The sequence below is a fragment of the Macaca fascicularis genome, chromosome 5, assembly GCF_037993035.2.
Source record: "Macaca fascicularis isolate 582-1 chromosome 5, T2T-MFA8v1.1".
Classification (NCBI taxonomy): Eukaryota; Metazoa; Chordata; class Mammalia; order Primates; family Cercopithecidae; genus Macaca; species Macaca fascicularis.
The window spans coordinates 106,913,850-106,930,242 of NC_088379.1; the positions used below are offsets into that span (position 1 = coordinate 106,913,850).

The 16,393-nt window shown below is 35.1% G+C and overlaps 1 protein-coding gene and 1 long non-coding RNA gene across 13 annotated transcripts in view; both read right to left on the reverse strand.

The window, feature by feature from the left end:
• Positions 1–16,393, reverse strand: part of PPP3CA (protein phosphatase 3 catalytic subunit alpha) — a 331,315-nt gene that overhangs the window by 233,440 nt on the left and 81,482 nt on the right. The gene's annotated exons all lie outside the window — the stretch shown is intronic.
• LOC141410326 (uncharacterized) lies at positions 12,430–15,903 on the reverse strand. Its single transcript, XR_012434975.1, has 2 exons — positions 15,819–15,903; positions 12,430–12,488 (listed from the first exon to the last, which is right to left on the reverse strand). It is a non-coding gene; the product is annotated as an uncharacterized lncRNA (long non-coding RNA).

The window sequence follows — 16,393 nt, forward strand, 5'->3', positions numbered from 1 at the left end:
TAATGTCATGACTTAAATAAGAGCTTACTCCATGCTCTACCCCACATTCACATTATTCTAGGCTTAATGAATGACGAGTTAAGTCTCAGAAACGTGTGAATATATGATGAAAAGAGGGGAAGAGGCAGCACCTCTCTTTTATGATGCTCGTTAGAAAAGTAGAAATCGATTCCAGTTTTCTCTGTGGGGATGTGGCAAAAAGTATAACCAATAAAATTATACAATACAGGAAGCCACTTGAACTCTGTACACTGTCTTTGCCCCTTCCACCTTCAATTTATAATCATTAGACTTAAATTCTACAGTAATAAGGCATTTTACAGCTATTATTATACTCATGTCAGGTAAAATCAAAAGCAAAATCATCTTATCCTTCAAGACGTATATCCAAAGAGGCCAAGTCAGTATGACTTAATCCTCACAAAGTCCCAGTAGAGTTTGTTCTTCCAGTTACAATTTAGAAAACTTTACAAAATGTATTGGTTTACATACCTGTCTGAAGTACTAACACTGGGAGGATATAGCTGGGTCCAATAATGATCTCTGTATTCAGCAAGAGAAGCTAATACATATTAAGCACTTGATGAATAATGAAAGAATTATCAGATATAATTCATAAGTTCGTTTTAATGGAAATATTCTGCTAGTTATAGAATGTGTATAGTTTATTTGCTGGTCAGATGTGGACCAGTTTATGTACTGTATAAATGGTTTATATTGCATTTTTTTTAAAAGCAAGGGTCATTGATTTGTGATTGCTCTATCACTGTTTTCAGACTCTAAAATGGTAATCGTTATAATACCTAATGCTAATAGTTGTTGACAATATCTCTAAGAATAAAAATTAAATAATTTTGTGAATAATAAACCCACACATCATTTCAATACTGTAACAGTGTTCACTGATATCATTCATATAGACATGCTCAAAGAGAGAACATTATCTAAATGGACTCTGATCAACTTCAGTCAGTAAATTTAATACCATAAAGCAGTATTAATTGACTCTTCCCTCATTACTCTAAATGTTAAATCTTGTGTCTTGTCCTTTGAAAAATTTTGCTCCTATAGTCACTATGATTATCTATAAATTGCTTAATTCAGCCACTCAACCAACATTTAATGACCTTAGCTTGATTCTCCCCCTAAACTACTACATTCTTGAAAGTAAACGCTGTGTCCAATTAATCTTTTTATTTTCCACCATGCATAAGGCAGGACCTCATTTGTATACGTAATTAACAGGAAATGAGCAGTATGTGAATAAAGGATGCCTTATGGTGACAATACAATAAACATAAGAAGCACTAGTCCCAGGAAAAAGATGTAGTTACACAGGACAAAGTTTATTTTAGTTTTTTCTTTGAGGAAACAAAAAACTTCAAATGTTACAGATTTAAAAATCACTGAAATGAGAAAGCCTATCCCTTGTGACTTCCAATTTTGTTTCTCCTCTCCGGGAATTACCCTGCCCTAATTCACTGCAAATCCATATTCAGAAACCTCTCCACTAAAACATCTCTTACAAAAAACCTCCTAATTTCTTATTTCACCAGTAAGAAGACGTACTCTACTGTTGTCGTTAGCTTTGTAAAAAGGAAACGACGTAATGTCTTCATGTTATTTATATGTGCTACTTGCAAGTGAAAATTACAGTTTCCCGTTTTCAGTTTTTACATTTTTCAGGTTAACATAAATAGTTCACTAGCACTTATGAGATACAAAGATGTGCACTAGAAGGGCGACAACAGAGATAGAAATTAAAGTAAGATACAGACCCTCCTAATATTTTATTACATTTATCATATTCTTAATAATTTTATTTAAAACAAAACAATTCTAACATTGTCAACCAAAAGTAAGTAAATTCTGCAACTATAAAAGTAGCCTATTATTTTAATGTTAATCCTCTGAAGGTAAAAGTGAAATTTTTAAAAATTAAGTAATTGCAGATGCATTTATTGCCTCTTGTTTTTATATCTTACACTTCTCTATAGTGCCACATTTAAATACTTTGTTCAAAAGTGTACTAAAATCTTATAAGCATGTTTAGCTTGTTAGTTTGTTTTGTTACCATAATCACTGTTGGTTCTGTGTTGTTACTTTTTCACAAGGAAGGCATTAAATAAGCATCAAATTTACTTTACTGTTCTCACCTTTCTCTTCCTCCTCCATTTTTTAAATACGATAAGGAATAATTTTAAATCATTTTCTCTCTCTTTTGCCTATACTAAGGTCACTGGATAGTTAAAGTAATTGGCGGATTACCAGTATGCCTAACAACTTATATTCTTTTCTGCCCCTGAACAGGGGTGCTGATGTTCTTTTCACCACTCCTGTTACATCAAGATTTGTATTGAAAACGTATTATAAAATGTAACAAAGGTACACATATATGAATTCTTAACAGAGATTTGCTATTAGCACAATACAAATGCTATATTATTTTGCTCTCTGAATAGAGTCAGAGTCTATAGAGTTAACTTTTTAAAAATCATCTAATGTCTGAAGAGACTCCTACCAACCAGGAAAAAGGATGTTTTCTTTTGGGTTACAATAGAAAAGTCAGCAATGCATAATCTCAGCTATTGTTCATTCTGGCAAATCACCACTGGCTGGATGATTTACAACAGGTTGCTAATTGCATGATGGCACATAAACATTGCTAGAAATTGTAAATGCCCACCTGCTAGAAATGTAACTACATGTACTTTAAAAGTAGAGCAATCAAAATCACTGGCCAACTCCAAAGGCAAATATTTGGCTAGCAAGGCTGCCTGCTCACTAGTATGAGTACTCACTGATACCAAATAAGCCATATCTACAATAGAAATTTCCATTTAAATGACTATTAAGAAGTCTGATCAAGTAAACTGAGATATGACGGTTGCAGAGTTTTAACGATGGAAGGAGTCAACAGACCTAATATGAAACAGCTTTGTGTTTTGGGAATGTTTGCAAGTAGGATTTTCTAGTTCCCTGAGAAGCACTGTAATGTTAGGGTTGTATTCCTAGGGTAGCAGATTCAGTCACTAATAGACTAATAGAGATGGTGAGGACAAAAGAAAATAAGCATTTATTATTTGCCATCTATGAAGCAAAGCACTGAACTGTATAGTTTCAAGTATATTATTTTGTTTAACACTCTCATTAATGTTGTAAAGTAAGTTTTATCATTGCTATGTGTTTTACGCTTGAAGAAACTGAGGCTGTGAAAGATTAACTTCGCCAGGGTTGCCCAAGTAGGGAAGGGGTAGGATTAGAATCTTAATATTTCTTATCATGGAACTCATTCTAGCTCTGCTACGTGACCTTAGATGGGTCACTTAATGTTTCTGAGACTGAGTTTACAAATCATACACGAAGCTCCACGTTAATTTTCCATGTTAAATATTTCCATGTTATTGTTTACTCCTGATTCTTTTAGTTTTGATGTCTTCTTCTAGTGAAGGGGTGTTTAATAAGGATAAGGTATATTAATGTCCCAAAAGGAAAAATATTAAACAAATGGGTTGGTTAGTTACCTCCACCCTGGATTAGGGAGACAGAGGTCTCCATCTACATGTATAAGACATTTTTTTTTGTTTTCAGAATTCCACATTCAGTGACAAATCCAATGGACATATTATAAGCCATTTTATTTGACATTTGGAACCTGCTTTCAGTTTGTTCTGAAGTTCACAAATATTTGTTTATAGGCTGTGTTAACCTCTCCTATAAGTGTTTAAATCAGAGATTACTGGTTTAATATATTAATACATTAAAAGTATCATATAGTGTTGTTCTTATTATTAAAATAACCAATGTGTAAAATATTTAGAATAATGCCTGACATGCAGTATGCTCTATGAAGTGCCACTTAATTTTATTATGTTGGATGAGGCACCTCTTGATCCATGAAACATACAGAACATTACACAGAGATGACGAAAATGTTAACAGCTGTGTGAAAGGAATCATGCTTACCATAAACATACTACTTGTTTATTTTTAGCCCAACAACATTAGTTACTGAATATGCATTATTTGTATTTAGGATATACCCAGGAACATTTTACATTTGTTTCTCTATCATCAATGTGGACAATTCTAAAGGTATCATTATTTCCAACACGTGACCAAAAATAATTTCTCTTAAAACCACATTAGCAAATGAAACTGTGTTCAAAACAAATGTATTAACATTATGCCCTACTTGTCCAGAGGCAGGGCAACATAAAAAAATCTCTGAAATAAGTAGGTGTCCAAAAACTATTTGCTGTACAAACAAATATATACATAAATGACTCTTCAAAAAAATCACAATTCCAGTAGTAGTGAAGCATCCAAAACAATACAAAATCAGTTACCAAAAAAGTCTTGACTTTAATCAAGAACACTAAATCTGAAGTATAAATACTAAATTATCATAAACTTATTGATGGACAAAAAACTACAGAACACAGTAGCTAAGGAAAACATCACAAAGAAAGTGGACATTGTAGAGGATTCTTAAGGAACTATCCAAATGGATTACCACTGAGGTAAGAAACTACAGTCTAGATCCCTCAAGGTCAACTTGCCCAAATTTTCTGATGAGCCAATGAACCGCTAGCAAGCAAAAGGAAAGAGAAGGGCCGGACAAGAGACAGCTGCACTGTCCACACCCGAGTCTTCCTCTTGGACAAGAGGATAACCTATATGTTCCCTCAAATCTCTCAATATTTGAGACACTAACTTCCCAAGTGGAAACAGGAAATACTATCTAAATTAGAGTTATTCAATGATCTCCGCTTTGATAAGAAATATGTGACTTTAACACAAAACCGTCATCTTCCTGAGGAATTTTTCATTCCTTTGAATTTTTTTCTCTTTCTTGTTTACCTACTACTGAGCTAAACTACTCCTTTACCACCACCCATTTCCTGGTGTCCTCATCTCTTTACCTGAAGAGCCACAGTGAGACTTCCTTTGCTAAAACTCAGACAGAAAGGAGAAATGGTAAGCCTGGCTCTTCTCTCGAGCTTGATAATGAAGTCCAGTTTCCTTTCCCGAAAGAAATTAAATATCTGGCAAATTAAATGTCTTTCAGAAGAAACCAGACAAGCGAACTACTGAAGTCCAAAAAACCACACTCCAAATCAGGATTTTAACCCAGGTCTTCCTGCTACTAAAGGGAGCCTCTAATATTTGCCCAGAGTCAGAAGACCTGTTTTCTGCTTCTGAGTCGTCAGCTGACTCCATCTGGAGAGCAGATGACACCTCTTAAGCTCTGCTCTGGGTTTCCCCATCTACCAAAAACGAGAACCAGAGGTGTTCTTCAGTTTATATTTAAATACTTTTATTGCTGCAAGACTTCCTTCTCTTGACTCTGAGGAAAGTCACACTAGAAGTACTTTCCTCCTCTATCATCATCTCTCTCCAGCCACCCCCCACATACCAACAGTTTCCTCTCATGTGTCCTTGAGATAAATTCAATTTTGGTAACTAGTCAGAACATGGGTCATGAACCCAGCTGATAGGAATCTTACTGCTAAACATTTTTGTTTTCAATTTCATGGTTTTTTCTCTTCCTTTCCCAGTTGACAGGAGGGCAATCATTCTTTCATTCATTCAGCAAGCATCCACAATGAGCCTGGATGCCACACGGACCAGGATCACCAAGGAGATCCAATAAATCCCAGTAACTTCAGTTGCCCTCCACTCCACAGACCAGTCCCCACAGTGGGCACCATTTCCTTACAGGTCAAAACTTTGTTCTTTTTTGAACCAGATAATTTATTTTCTGGAACTAAAAGTAATATTTCTAAGTGTTAGCTTAAAAAATGTGTTTCTGGCATTATGTAAAAGTAACCTATCAGGATTATAAAGCACATCATTATAATGCCAGATTTATTTATAGTGTTACATTGAAATCATTATGTTCAGGAAAATTTATAAATTCTGAAAGTTGTTTTAGATTCCTTGGATTAAAACACACACACACACACACACACACACACACACACACACACACACACACACTCCATCCTAAAAGATGTTGACTTTCCATCAGAACAGAAGATCTGGACTGGCAAATTAAAATAAGTTGTGAATCTTCTGCCACACGCTCTCTTCCCTTACACTGGTATATGGTGAATATGCTCCCGCTTTATCAGCTTCATACCCCTAAAACCTGTGCAATCCACATAACCTGTTTCCAAAGCATATGTTAATAAAGTGCTAAGAGTTGTCAAGGCACGAACATAAGAAAGCTCCTGACCAATGTTAATAGTAATTACTCCTTCCTTTTAAGGCAGAAACTGCTGTCTTCAGCCTCAGCCAATTTTAGCTAGGTGACAAGTTTAGAAAGCATTATTGTAAAATGCAGTTTTACTGATTCCAGCTTCTCTTAATGACTCATCTTCAGCTGCACAGGCTTCTGAAGATGGGGCAAATCATATCAACAAGAAAGGTGCAAACTGCTATTCTAATAAGACCTTGGCATCACAGGATTTCATACTGTCTGTAATTTAAATCTTACCTTAGATTTTCAGAGGTGGCAAAGAAATTGTGTGTTTGTATGTGTGTGTCTCTGTACGGGCAGTATCAGAAACATAATAACTTTAAAACTTTCTTAACATGCTGGCTTCCTTTCTGGTCTTACAGAACACTTCATAATCAAAACAAAACAAAAATATTGGAAGTCTAGCACAAAATTTAAATGACCTGATAAAAATCATTCCTTAAAATGACATATCTGATTTCCCAGAAAATCTTTTACTTCCTAGCACCATTCTAGTACATATGGAAATACCCAAGATCCCTACAGAATGACAATAGGTCATCTAAATAAGTCTTTATATTAAATGATCCTTTATCAAAAAAGGCAAGCTCTGTTTCAGCCCTGATATTAACTAAACGATGAATGCCAGCAACATTGTAACTTTCCCTCTCTCTCTAAAATATAAGTCCAAACTATCTTCTTCCCCTGAAAAAGCAACCTTCGTTCATCAAAAGTAATTCATTCTATAAACTGCCCTCTGACAATCTCACAATGATTTCTCAATTATTATCAGGTAAATTATCCTCATAAAAGATGTTAATTTATCTTTCTAATTAACATTGTCACCTACTTTCTGGTTACTCCTATCTGGAGTAAGCCAAAAGGAAGTTCCACTAAAGTAAATCTCTTAATTACTTTCACTGTCCCTGGGAATAAATGAGATCTTAAAAGAAAGGATACAAAAGAAAAGGGGTTAGAGGTATCATTTTCACAGAGAAAAGCACAAGCCAATGGCAAAGCAACAAATGGTTTTTTGACAAGATCTTCCACAAGCAAGGTAACATTATCACTAACTTCTATTGAGCATTTACTATATAGCAGTCTCCAGCTAAACACTTTATATGTATTGCTTTACTTAATTTCCATAAAGCTGTATCAGGTAGGTACCATTAATACCTCCTAGAAATAAAGAGCTGAGGTCTGGCTAACTAAATCATTTGACCAAGATTGAAACAAATGGTGGAGATGAGACTCTTACAGCATATCAGAGATAAACTCCTTCACCAATTATAATAGAAGTATAGTCAGTTTTCAATCACAGTATTGGAGGTATGGTATTGTAGAAAATACCATAGAAGAAGGCAATATATCTAGCATTGAGCACTCAAATCCTTAAATCTGGAGCCAGAATATAAATTTCTTTACTCTTTAGTAATTATAACAAGATATTCTGTCTACCATAATGTAACATTATTGCTGCATAATGTTTACAACTTCCAGATTTTTAAGACATTTTCCAAACATCTGCATTTCTTCCAAAGCATTTGCAAACACCACATAGTAACTCTTTGCAGCACATCAGTCTGAAAAAATAATAAGCATTGTCCTTTATAAATGACTGATGTAGTATAATTATTTTCACTTTAAAAAAACAAAACTTTACTTTCTTCAAAAGTATCAATGATCTCACTGCAAAGCATTACCAGAAATTTACATATAAGTTTGGAAATATCTAATTAACTGTGAGCTCCGCAAATTCCCAAATTAACTATATATATAAATCATCATGAGTTTTCTCACACATTCTTCTGAAGAACTCATTTTAAAAAAAAAAAAATTACATTCAATGTGTGTTTTAACTTCCCCCCTCCCCCCACCCCCCCCAAAAAGCTATCAAAAGAAATAATCAAGCATTATTGATTATTCTTCTCAGAATTATTTAAGGTAATCTATTCTAACTACTCATATTTTTCTATAGGATTAAATGAAATATTCAGAGAGGTTATTAATCTTCCTATACAAAAACAAAAAAATACGTTCAAAGATTTTTCTAAGAATTATTCAATGAATTAAAAATTGACCAGGAACTAAGGTAAATACAAAGACCGATTTTTACCTCAGCAGTTTTTGTATTACATTTCTTTTTTCTTTAGTAGAAAAAGAGGAATCCACCAAGTTCCCCCTCATTTTACTAATAATCACCCTGCAAACAGGCGATCAAAGGCAGTGTTATCTATACTTGATAGAAGCACTTTAAGTGAAATTGATAACAAGAGTATATACAAACCCCCCCAGTCTTCTCCCTCATCCAAGGTTGAAATATTTCTGGACTAGTAATGTCTTAATTCATATCATTAAGACACATTTCAATTAAAATAACCCAAATTTAAGTATATAAAATTATTTACATTATTGAAATCTTTAATTTGTATTTAGTTTTTGGCTGGGTTACCTTTTTATGTTGGGAAAAGAGTATTTAGCAACAAGTGGATGCTTATATTCTCTTAAGCTAATAATAAAAATAAAATGGCACTTCATATAGTAAAGGCTAGAGGGAACCTTAGGAAGTGGCTAGTTTGAGCTTCTCATATTGCAGAGAAGAAAATGAGACAGAAGCAGGTAGGTAAGGTGCTCAAACACATGAAGTTAGGTGGACTCTAAACCTCTGAGACTATGATGCAGGTCTCCTGACTCTCATGGTTTTGTTCTCCTGGAATATGGCATACTCCATAAGTTTTAACTCTATGTGTGCCTTCTAGGAATAATCAGAAAAATGCAAATCAAGCTTATGTGAGCTATAACTATCCACCTGACCAGCTTACTCCCATAGTTAGTGGGCTGGCTACTTTGCTAAGAAGAAAATTTGCGTTAAGCTTTACACACATGTTTAATCCTGTGGCCCTTGTAGGCTATCTGTCACGGGAGGGGGCAGAAAAGCAAAGGAATGAGGAAGGTGCAGGAGAGCATTCAACTGGAGAGAAACAACACTGAAAATATACCAATAGAATCCATAGCAGCTATAAAGAGAATGACTTTATGACGCACAATGCAGTGTGTACTGTGTGTACATGGTTGGGAAGATAAAATTAAGCTGAACACTTGAATCCCATATCCTTGAGAGACATTTTTCATTTTCTTTAGCTTTCAATCTTATCAAGAAAAAATTCAGGACAAATACAGGTCACTAGGCAGTAGCAGCTATTGCAGAGTATGTGAGAATATGTCATCTTTGCTCCACCTCAGAAAATCTTGGACTCACTAGTCCAATGACCCTTTAACTCTGGTTGGACAGTACAATTGTCTGAAGAGCTTGTAAAAAAAAAAAAAACTACTGCTTAGACCCCATTCCAGATAAATTAAATCAGAATTTCTAAGAGTGGGGTCTAGGCATCAGTGCCATTTTTGTCCCTGTTACTGTACAATATGTGATATATCTCATTCAATCTTATAATCAACAAACAAATGTTTTTGTTAATACTTCCTTCATAGAGGGCAATAAGGCTCACAAGAAAAGACAGACAAGGTGTATGTTTCCTACTTTCAGTGAAGGGAACTTACTAAAATTCTGAATCGTTTTCCACTGTCAACTTTATATTTCCATTTTGGTATCATCTAGTTTTTTATTTTTTTTTTTATGTTTACCATGATTAATGGGAAAATGCAACACCCTGCCCCACCCCCACCCATATGCACACACAAAGACGAAAGTGCCATGCTGACCACTAGAAGCATCTCTCCAGACTGACAGGGGTCTACTGATTAAATTGTCGGTTCTTTTGTTCACACAGGAAAAAAAAAATCCACTTAACCACGTTATCATCTAACCCACATTAGCTTTATTTTATATTGTTTCTATTAAGGTATCATTCAAGGGTTTTATATAAATGAAATAGAAATTTACATATACTATGCAAATTATCTTCTCCGGATCACTCTTCTCACTTTGCCCGATTAGAAATTCAGGTCAGTTAGGTTGACAGAGAAGATGGTAAAAAGGGTGCCTTAACTCCCTAATAATTACTGGGAAGAGTCTCCATCTCAAACTATCTTTCCACAAGATTAGCTTAGTACACTGATTCTCACAGTACTTAAATTAGCAATTTGACCCCAATATCAAAGTCTATGTCTAGATTTCAAAACAGACATAACAAGTAATATGTCTTCATATAAAGTTCTTCATTTACATCAAATAAATGAAATATGGCATGAATCAGTTTCATATCTTTTTCCCCCATGTCTTTTTCCACCAAGGCAGGAACTGTTTCTGTTGTCTGTCCTTCCTTTTTATTTATTTTTTATGACCCAGCACTTTGTTAGTAAATAAGAAGTCACTGTAGCTCACAGTTGCATTTGATTTTTTTGACTTTTTAATTTCAATAGGAATTGAGTCCTTTTTTAATCTTTAGTTTAATACGAAAACTGAAATGACTTCTAAGACATGTGAAGGAAGAAAAAATCAGCACCATAAGACAGGGCAAGAAAAAGAAAGTTAACAAAAAGAAAAAATCAAAATAAAGGAAGGAAAAACATTTCCTTTGGAAACATTCTTCATGAATCAGTTTTTTGAGACCAGCAGGCAATTACTATTTAACATACAGAAAAACACAAAATGTACAAATGCATATAAAATTCAGTTTGTTGTGCAGATCTTTGTCCCTCGGTCTCAGTGTAAATCGAGATTCTAAAAGCCCAGTTGCACAGTGACCTTAAATTTCTCAGAATGGTTTATTAAGTTCAAATAATCACTAAGCAAATATCTCATTTAATCATTCAAGAAAAGACAACAAACTCAAATGCCTATAGGAGCCAGGGGAGGCAAAGTAAACAAAGCATGTATGAGGGAAGACAGGATAGAGGAGGCAAGGTAGAGTTCTGGTGATATATGCCCTTATTAAAGGAGGTAGCAGGGAAAAGTCAGATTTTATCTTCTGAATCCCCTATGACGGAAACTAATACAAACTCTTTAAATCTCTTTTAGGCCAAACAATTCTCTCTGAGGGGGAGGCAGCCTTCAGTTCTCGTCTAGATGATTAAAAGAAAGACAATTCAGGAGAGAAACCAAAAATTTATATTACCACTATATCCATAAGCATTCTGCTGAATTTTGTTGTATTGTAGGTTATAATTTGTTAACCATATGAAATAATGCAGTAGAGCCTCTTTTCCAGAGTCTCCCTCTGTCACCCAGGCTGCAGTAGTGGTGCAAACAGGGTTCACTGAAGCCTTGACCTCCTGGGCTTAAGCAATCCTCCTGCCTCAGCCTCCTGAGTGGCTGGGACCCAGCTACCTTTTTTTTATTTTTATTGATTTATTTATTTGTAGAGACAGGGTCTCACTCTGTTTCTCATGCCGGTCTGAAACTCCTGGGCTCAAGCGATCTTTCCACCTCAGCCTCCCAAATTGCTGGGATTACCAGTGGGAGCCATAGCACCCAGCCCATGTCTGCTTTCTTCAAGATGTTTAATCTTGAGTTTTTCTTATTAAACTGACCTGAATCCCAAAGAATAGAAAGATTATCAGAGAAGATAGGCATAAAGAAGACTGAACCACTTTTAATGAATGGTGATTCAAGGAAAGGATAACTAAACATGAATCACTTGGAAACATGAATAAATACAAACAATGAGTTTCTGTTCATTCACTTCTCTGCTTGTGGCAGCATTTTGAAGAAGATGAATGAAAGGTAAGGAGTGACTAAATTTCAAAGTCAAATGATAACCCAAATAAAAACCACACAAGATAAACAACAGATATACAAACACCTCTTCAAAACAAACATAACTAATTTACCCTGATCCCAAAATAACAAAATTAAACCATCTAAGAAACTCCACTGGTCATTTGTTTACAAAGTAGAGAAAGACTGGTCATGTAAGAGAAGGGAATAAACACGGAAAGCAACATAAATGTCTTTAAGGTAATGCAGCTCATATGCTCTACCTGGAAAAAGAAAAATGTGTTTCTTTAATGTATTTGTGACAGCATACAGAGGGATTATAGAATTTACATGTTACTGCCTGTGGATGAATCACCTTTATATATAGAATTACCTTTACATATACAAAGAGGAAGTAAAATAATTTATACCTCAACAGGTTTACTTTCTTACCAAGTGACTTAGATATAATAATAATCAATAATTCCAGCCTGTTTTTACAATATCTTACCTCACCTATTTCCTCTACTTTTCACCAAAACGCTGTATTTTCTTACATCAGTTCCCATATTCTTATTCTTTTTTTAACTGTCAAAATATGTAAAGCCAGTAAATTACCAATAGAAGAAAATAAAGGAATAAAAGTTGCATATAGCTCTATACATTTACTATTTATATTTTACATCATAAGAACTTACATCATAAGTACAAAAAATAAATAGGATTATTAAGTGAATGCATTTTTCAATCAAGTTATTAAATTCAGATATGGTCCTAGCTATGTTTACTACTAAATTATAAGAATGGTTACAAGTAATTATAAAAATCAGTTACAGTATTATGTAGATTGATTAATCTTTCTCATTTAAAATCACAGTGTTATTCAGTCTGTATCAACTATCCATTAAGAACAAAATTAAAAACATATAATTAAAGATGACCTAATGAAATCTCAAAGAAATGTCAAGGTTGGGATAAACATGAAGAAATTCCTTTATATTGACAGACTCAGAGATGACTAGATGAGAAATAAGAGTGCAGTCCATACTAGACCAGTCCATACTTGTCTAGCAATTGAACCTGAGTTCAACTAGTGAAAGTGAAATTTAAAAATAGGGGCTATGAAGAACAGAAAACCAAACACCGCATGTTCCCACTCATAGGTGGGAACTGAACAATGAGATCACTTGGACTCGGGAAGGGGAACATCACACACCAGGGCCTATTACGGGGAGGGGGGAGGGGGGAGGGGGGAGGGATGGCATTGGGAGTTATACCTGATGTAAATGACGAGTTGATGGGTGCTGACGAGTTGATGGGTGCAGCACACCAACATGGCACAAGCATACATATGTAACAAACCTGCACGTTATGCACATGTACCCTAGAACTTAAAGTGTAATAATAATAATAAAAAAATAAGGGCTATGTGTAGCAAACACAAACACACTCACTAAAGAAAATGAAGAGAATAGTATCTTTTCAGTAGTATCTCTGGGTATAAAAGGAGAAAGTAAGCAGCAATTGCTCAGTAATTATTGATTACTGATACTGTCCTCTCTCATATAGAGAATGTGACCAACTGTTTTCTTCATTTAAGCCAAATTCTGTAGGAGCATTAGACAGACAAACATCCTTAGCTGTCCTTTTCAGATTACCACTCCTAGCTGTCTTTTTCAGATCACTGATAGGGCTATGGTGTGAAGTCAGACCTTATTACCAATCGGCCTCTGCCCTGGGGTGTCCTCAGTTACCTAGGAAAGAAATAATATGTATGCACAGATTTCCACACCCTCAAACTGAGTGGGAGGACTCTAGATAATGGAACTCAATTGCTTCAGTGTTAGAAAAAAGTATGTGCCGGGCGCGGTGGCTCACGCCTGTAATCCCAGCACTTTGGGAGGCCGAGGCGGGCGGATCACAAGGTCAGGAGATCGAGACCACGGTGAAACCCCGTCTCTACTAAAAATACAAAAAATTAGCCGGGCGCGGTTGTGGGCGCCTGTAGTCCCAGCTACTCGGGAGGCTGAGGCAGGAGAATGGCGTGAACCCGGGAGGCGGAGCTTGCAGTGAGCCGAGATCGCGCCACTGCACTCCAGCCTGGGCGACAGAGCGAGACTCCGTCTCAAAAAAAAAAAAAAAAAAAGAAAAGAAAAAAGTATGTTAGTGGATAACCCATGTACTGTGCAGAATATGCATTAAATATAGGATAAATTAATGGCTCATCTAAAAATTGAATAAAATTCCATTTCCACGGAATCAAAGGTTTTCATAAGTCAATGTAACACATAATAGGTATGAATTATCCATAAATGTGAATAAAGATTTCTTTCCAACCAATATTCCTTCAGGGCCTATGATATGCTAGGAATTGTGTTATATACTTGGGATTGCAACGTCCTTATAATTCAGGAACTCATTATTTAGTGTGAAAGACAATCCAGTAATCAAATAATTAGAGTACAGAAACTGTGCTATGACTCCTGCTTTTGAGGGCTATAAGCATCAAGTTTAATAATGGAAGTGCATGAAGCCCATACTACACTGAGATGGGAGGCAGGAGAGGATAAGGGGATCTGAGGAATGGCCTCTAAAGGAAATGACACCTAATCTGACAAAGAAGTGGAGGGAAATGTGTCCAGGCAAATGAAAAATCATGTGCAAAGTCTCCAAAACAATGGTAGGCCTGATGGAGAAGCAAATGGGGACTTAACAGAGAGGAAGCTTGGATTTCCCTATTTAAGCAAAGAAAAACACCAAGAGATTTTAATCAAAGGAATAATAAGCAGCGCTACTTCTACACAGCATGCCTCAGCTACTGAACTACCTCTAAATTGGTCTTCACATTAAATACCTGCCTAACACCCTTGAATTCATATAACATCTACAACCATATTCCAATTAATATTTCAAAATCCCATCTCTTATGAAGTAATTAATTGACTACACAAATATTTTCCGAAGGTCAAAATGTGTTTTGAAGAAAAAAATAACTTTGAGAACTGGGGTGAGAGTGGGCGGTCAAGATGAACAAAGGTATAGAAACAGGGCTACAGGGAAGCAGAGGGCATGTTATGGGAAAGCAAATAATTGAAGCACTATCTAAATGTAGTAAAATTTCAGTCTTGAAAAGCAGGACAAAGAATGATGAGACAGAAAGGGAGGTTAAATGTCTTTAATTTAATTTAGAAGCTAATGGGGAACTAAAGTATTGTAAATGGAAGAGTGAAAAGTTGCATGAGAAAATCTACTGCATCTGCAGAGAGTGTGCAGATGAAACTAGAACGAGGATAGCCTTAAATGTGGGGGCATCAGAAGCAGGTATTACAAATAGTCTCAAAGAACATGGAGCAAACTCCACTAATTTTATCTAATGACAAGATTAAAAAATCTGATATAACAGAAAATTTAAATGACAATTCTCCATTATAAAACATGCTTCATAAAAAAAAATCTTCATTACTTAACAGAATTTTGGGGAGGTTTTTAGTAATAATAATTACCCAGAATATAACTGTAGATGTGTAACAGATAATTCTAAAAGAAAATTTAACATATGTAAAAACATAATTAATTCTTTTCACTATTCAAATTCTCTGTCCCAGATCTTCATTTTAAAATTAACATATGCTATCTCTGGAAAATGCAATTTATACTACTAACTAAAGTGAACTCCAGACTGACAAAATTACTAAAAATGTTCAATAAATTGAGTCCAAGATGAGATGTGTATTGTGCAAGAATTTATAATCAGTTTATATACCAATATTTACTCCACTATTAATATTTACACTATTGATATTATTGTTAACTTGTATAAGAAGATGGTTTTTAAACTTTTAAAAACTTTTTAGTTGAAATAAATAATTTCCTCCTTTTCAGGGGTATATTTGATAGCCTGAGGTAAAATCAACATACCTAACCAACATACTGAGACCTCGTCTCTACAGAAATATTAAAAAATTAGCCAAGCATGGTGGTGTGTGCCTGTCGTTCCAGCTACTTGGGAGGTTGAAGCAACAGGATTACTTGAGTCCAGAAGTTCAGGGTTGCAGTGAGCTATGATTGTACCGCTGCATTCCAGCCTGGGGAACACAGAGAGATCCACTCTCTAAAAAACATAATAATAACAACAATAATAAAAATCAACATGGAGAAGAAGAAAAACTGATAAATTCTCATTAATTTTCAGCTAAAGCAAATGGAAAAGAGGTATTACTTCTTTTCTGCAAAAATACCTGTACTTAGTTAATTATCAGTGAAAGAAGTCTGAGAAAAGAAGGCAAAATTCTGTCACATCTCAGTGATTACATTCTTAAGCTGGTACATAGTGATTTGCAGGCCTTCAACAATTGCAAAGAGAATTCCGACCTCACAGTTTTTATGGTGCCATAGGACCACAATGCTGAAATCAACTTAAATACGTAAAACCGTCTTCCTCTAGAATAGTACCCTAAATATGTCAATATCACTATAAAAACCTACAACTTGGA